Source organism: Mustela erminea, chromosome 4 (genome assembly GCF_009829155.1).
Source record: "Mustela erminea isolate mMusErm1 chromosome 4, mMusErm1.Pri, whole genome shotgun sequence".
Lineage (NCBI taxonomy): Eukaryota > Metazoa > Chordata > Mammalia > Carnivora > Mustelidae > Mustela > Mustela erminea.
This window is the reverse complement of record NC_045617.1, coordinates 97,356,566-97,362,565: the sequence shown is the minus strand read 5'-3', so window position 1 is coordinate 97,362,565 and position 6,000 is coordinate 97,356,566.

Genomic DNA, 6,000 nt, shown 5'->3' with positions numbered 1-6,000 from the left:
TGGTATGTTTAATAAAAGTGGTAAGAGTGGGCACCCTTGTCTCATTCCTGATCTTAGAAGAAAAGCTTACAGCTTTTTACTGACAAGTGTGATATTAGCTCTGGCTTGTTATACATGAACTTCATTATGTTGAGGCACATTTCTTCCATACCCAGTTTGCTGAGAGTTTTTAACATAAAAAGATGTTCGATTTTATCAAATGCTGTTTGTGCATAATAACAAAACAAAGTAAAATTATCTTATGTGCATTTCAGAATAAAACAGGTTATATATGTATAAAATACAATATAATATATCAACCAGAAGATAGAAGTTTCTAGAATAGTGAGCTAAGCTATTAAGATCATCTCTTTACCCCCCCCGCCAAAGAAATAACCAAATGTGATGGTAAAAAGGAATAATTTTTTTTATCCATCTTAAAACACCAAAGGATAGACAAGTTATAGAGAATAAACAGGTCAAAATCTAAGTAAAATCTCCAACTCAGAGAGTTAAGTGAAGCTACTCTTGACATAAGGCATTTGCTGAGTTTGGTAAACTCTGGCTTTCTAGTCTGCCTGCAAACACAGTATGGTCAAAAGCCAGGATCCATCCAAAGTATGGAGGCTATTAAGATATTCTCCCACTCACAGAGCTGGAATTTCCCAGGGTTACACCCTCCATGTAAGGACGAACAAGAAGTAGAGTTCTCTTACTTCTTGGTTAGATCACCTGTTTAGTAAAATTGTTTTATCTCTACTTGGGAGAGTGTGGTCATATCTGTGAGTAAGCATAAGCCTGCTTTCGGTAGGAGTTGCAATACAAAATCTCACCTGCACTCTCCTCAAAACAAGAAATAAAGGGAAACCTAATGCTATGAAATTAGTTTATTACGTACCTGACAGAAGATAATAGAAACTCCCTCGTAGACTGTAACTCTTAATTTTAATGCTGAAAGAATTCTCATGAATAATGTTACAGGGAAAATGAGATGCACATACTAAAAATAACAATATAGCAATATGGCCGCATGAGCAAAAAATAGCAGTAATGAAAGAAAACAGGCTCCTCAAAATATTAAATATTGGAATTATTGAAATGAGACCTTGGGATTATCAGACATGATTATAAATAATTTTGTTTAAAGAAATAAAACATAACTTGATAGGAATAGGGAACAAAGTATCTGATGGGGACCAAAAGCTCTGTTAAAAAATACAGATGTGGAAAAGGACGAAATCAAGAAATAAAAAATAAAATAACTATAATTTGAAACTCAATAATAAGTTTAATGATAGCCAGACATAACTGAAGAGAAAATGAGGTAGCTGGAGAATAGGTTGAAAATAATTATCAAGAATGTGGAAGAGAAAGGAAAAATAAAAATTAAGTTAAGGGACATGAAGAATATATGGAATGGAAATATCTGACATTAATTTAACTGGAATCTAGAGGGAGATGAGGGAGAACAGGTCACACAGGCTGTGTCTGAAGAGACATACCAGAGCATTTCCCAGATATAATGACAGAGATTGACCCACAGATTCAGGAGGTACAGGGTGTCTGAATAATAAGATAAATAAGATAAATCTATACCGGTCCATAATATCAAACTGAAAAACACACAAGAAGATAAAAATAATTATTAAATATCAATTGGCAACAATAAAAAAATAAATTGCCTTCAAAGGGGTGATAGACTGAAAAGTCTTTAAAATAACAAGGGGTTACAGCAGTCAGTGGAATGGCACTCATAATGTGCTTAAAGAAATAACTGCAAACTCCAAATCCTATACCTATCAAAAATATCTTTTAATAATGAGAGAGAATTAAAGGCATTTTCAGATGTCTCCTCCCCGAACAAAAAATGACAGAGAATTTAGACCCAGCAAACCATAGTAAAGGAAACTTTATGGACAAAGGAACCTAACAGACAAAAGAAAGTAGCAGAAGAAAAGTGATCATAAAAAGAATGGTGTGTGATAATAAATAGCAAAAATGGGAATAATTCTAAATAAATACTAAATAAAACAATTATAATGTCTTAGAGTTTAAAAATGCCAACAGAGAAGTAAAATATATAACAGTACCAAGCTAAGTCAGGAGAGGCATAAAGGAAATTAAATGTTTTAGGGACCTTCTATTGTCAGGATAGAAGGTGAAGGCAATGATTAACGTTTGACTTTGACAAGTTAAAAATACATGCTGTAATTTCCAGGATAAGCACTAAAAGAAGTATAATTTATAAACCTGTAGAAGGAAAAAAATGAAAGTTTCAACACAAAAGAACCAAAAAAAAAAAAAAAAAAAAGGAAAGAAAAACATAGAATGTGTAGGAGAGATAGCACAAATAAATTATAGTTATAAACCCAAATATGTTAAAATGTATTAGTAATAATATTAAATAAAGTAGGCTAAATATTTTAGTTAAAGGCAAAAACATAGGGTTCAATTAACATATAAATATATTTGCACATCTAACGCATATGTATACAGAAAGTTTGAAAGGTAAACCATGCAACTAATACGCAAAAGAAAGTTATCGTAGCTATACTAGTATCAAGCAAAAAAAAAGTTGTTTTTCTTATTCTTATTAAGTCACAACATAATAAAAAAAATGTTCAATTCATTAGGAATCTACAATTTTTAATTTGGTTACATATAAAAACTACAATACATACAAAGTAAAAAATATTAGGACTACAAGTTGAAATAGGAAAATTCAGAAGATTTTTAAATGTTTATCATTTGATAAACTAAGCAAACAAAAAAGTGGGTAGAGATCTAGAACATCATAAGGAATAAACATGAACTAAAGATATACATGAAATGCTACACTCAAAATTGGAGAGAACATGTTATTCTCTAGCATATATGAAACATTCATAAACATTGTACTCTTCTGGGCCGTTAAGCTAAACCCAAAAAATTTCAAAGCACTAAAATCACACATTGCATCATCTTCCACCACAGTGCAATTAAATCACAAATTAAAGATCAATAATAACCAAAAAGCCCTGTATGTTTCGAAATTAATAAACACAGTTCTTCTAATTAACCCATATATCAGAGGAGAAAACATAATGTAAACTAGAATCTATTTTGAAAGGAATGATAATGAAATTACTACATATCCAAACTTGTGAGACACAGCAAAGATGACATTAAAAAGAAAATTATAGCATTTAATGCACATATTACAAAGGAATAAAGTCTAAAAATTAATGAGATAAATATCCTCAAAGTATGATAAAAGAACAGGGGGAAAAAAAGGTAGGATAAATAATGAAGATAAAAACAGAAATTAGGGAGATAAGAATGAAAAGCATTCAATAGAGATTATCAATGAAGCTAAAAACTGGTTTTTCAAAAGTCTACTAAAAGTTCCCAAACCACTGGCATAACTAATTGGGAAAAATAGAAAGTCACAAATAATCAACACAGAGATTTAAAAGTGAGACACAGTAAGAAACTTCAAACATTTAATAGTCAATACAGAATAGTATAAATAATGCCAGTAATGTTGAAAATTTAAACTCAAGGACAAATTCCTAGAAAATATATTTTAAAAAATATTTCTATTTAAGAAGACATTAAAAAAACTTAAATCGCCCAAAAATGATTAAAGTAACTGAAACAGTAGACAACTGTCGTTTTTTAAATTTTGATTTTTATGGAATATTCACAACTCATTTTTTTAAAAGATTTTATTTATTTATTTGACAGACAGAGATGACAAGTAGGCAGAGAAGCAGGCAGAGAGAGAGGAGGAAGCAGGCTCCCCTTTGAGCAGAGAGCCGATGTGGGGCTTGATCCCAGGACTCTGGGTTCATGACCTAAGCCGAAGGCAGAGGCATTAACCCACTGAGCCACCCAGGCACCCCTTCACAACTCATTTTTTAAACAAACTCTACTTATATGATGACGGAATTACGTAAGGGCTACGATATCAGGAATACACTGTGGTGATCTCTACTTCAACATTGTAGAACAGTCATATACTATAATATTATGAAGTAGCTTCCTCCTGAACCAAAATTAATTTTTTTATTTTTTTATTTATTTTCAGAGTAACAGTATTCATTGTTTTTGCACCACACTCCGTGCTTCAGGAATACACTGTGGTGATCTCTACTTCAACATTGTAGAACAGTCATATACTATAATATTATGAAGTAGCTTCCTCCTGAACCAAAATTAATTTTTTTATTTATTTTTTTATTTATTTTCAGAGTAACAGTATTCATTGTTTTTGCACCACACTCCGTGCTCCATGCAATCCGTGTCCTCTCTAATACCCACCACCTGGTTCCCCCAACCTCCCACCCCCCCACCATTAAAACCCCTCAGATTGTTTTTCAGAGTCCATAGTCTCTCATGGTTCACCTCCCCTTCCAATTTCCCTCAACTCCCTTCTCCTCTCCATCTCCCCTTGTCCTCCATGCTATTTGTTATGCTCCACAAATAAGTGAAACCATATGATAATTTTTAACACAAAATATTATTTCCTATATTGTTTACTAAAATAGACCTCATCTCTGATTTACATCCTGGAAGACATTTTTTAAATAATTACCTCCTTTCACCCAGAAGTAAGTCTCATCTCTAAGAGTTACTTAAGGGAAATCAGTCCAACAACATTAAGGTGCCTCTTTCTCAATAGTATCAATGAAACTCTTCTTACTGATCTCACACTCAGAAATAATCTCCCACCTTTAACCTTTTACACACTACTTTATAACTCTTACTATTTATAATAGGGATTGGAAAACTTTTTCTGTATAATGTCAGATAGCAAATATTTTCAATTTTCCAGGTCTCTGTTAAAACTACTCAACTCTACATTTTAGGCAATTGTATCCATTAATAGTATGTAAATGGATCTAGCTGAGTTCCAATAAAACCTTATTTCTGGGGGTGCCTGGCTGGTTCAGTGGGTTAAACCTCTGTCTTCAGCTCAGGTCATGATCTCAGGGTCCTGGGATGGAGCCCCACACTGGGCTCTCTGCTCAGTGGGGAGCCTGCTTCCCCCTCTCTCTCTGCCTACTTGGGATCGCTCTCTGTCAAATAAATAAAATCTTAAAAAAAGAAAAAAAAAAAAAGACCTGATTTTAAAAAGGCAGACAGGAGGATTTGGCCCATGCGTTTGCCAACCCCTGATTTACCAAATGCTTTGAGCTATATTACTTGTCTAATATTAGATTACGTTTTCATCAGGTCAAGTAATATGGTTTGTTAATTCTAAAAAAAATTAAAGTGAAAACCTTTGAACACCTGTTTTTGCCAGACACAATACTAAGTTTTTCACATGCATTTATTTATTTAATTCTCAGAACAACTTTGAGAACTAAGTGCTTTATTATACCAATATTTCAGCTAAGACAACTGAGGCACAAAGAGACACAAAGAATTTAAGCAGAGCCAATTAAGTCAATGCCACGATTGAGCTCAAATTTGTCAACCTTAGAACTCAGTTCCTATTTACTACACTAAGCTACTTCCTTTTGTGTGTGTGTGTGTGTGTTCCAAAGCATTTTTCAATAAATAAAGAATGAGTGAATAAAAGAATTTTGATTCAAATTATCTCTTAAAAACCACATACACACAAACAGAACCGCAATACACAATGTAATATTCAATTACATATATTGTATAATTCTTGTATTATGTCACTACTTGAAACCAGGCCTAATCTGTCCCAGTTATTTAAAACAGGAAATTAATTAACTAACTAATTAATTAATAAAGAAATGAGGCTTAGAAATGAATTAGGACATTTTGACTCCTAGAAGGTACATGGAAGAAAGCCTTCCGTGAATAGAGAAGGGTTCATCTATTCCAAAAACACAGTGCCCAAGATTTATAGGACTCATAAGACCCCATCCAGGCCAGTGGTTAGAAAAGGAGCTCTCAGGTGAGGGGATTCAGCCAAGGAAATGGAGAACAGACAGTAAATAGTAGTTTCCTAGTCACAGAAGGATGAGTATCAGCTTACCCATTCTTTAGAAATAGAACTAGAAA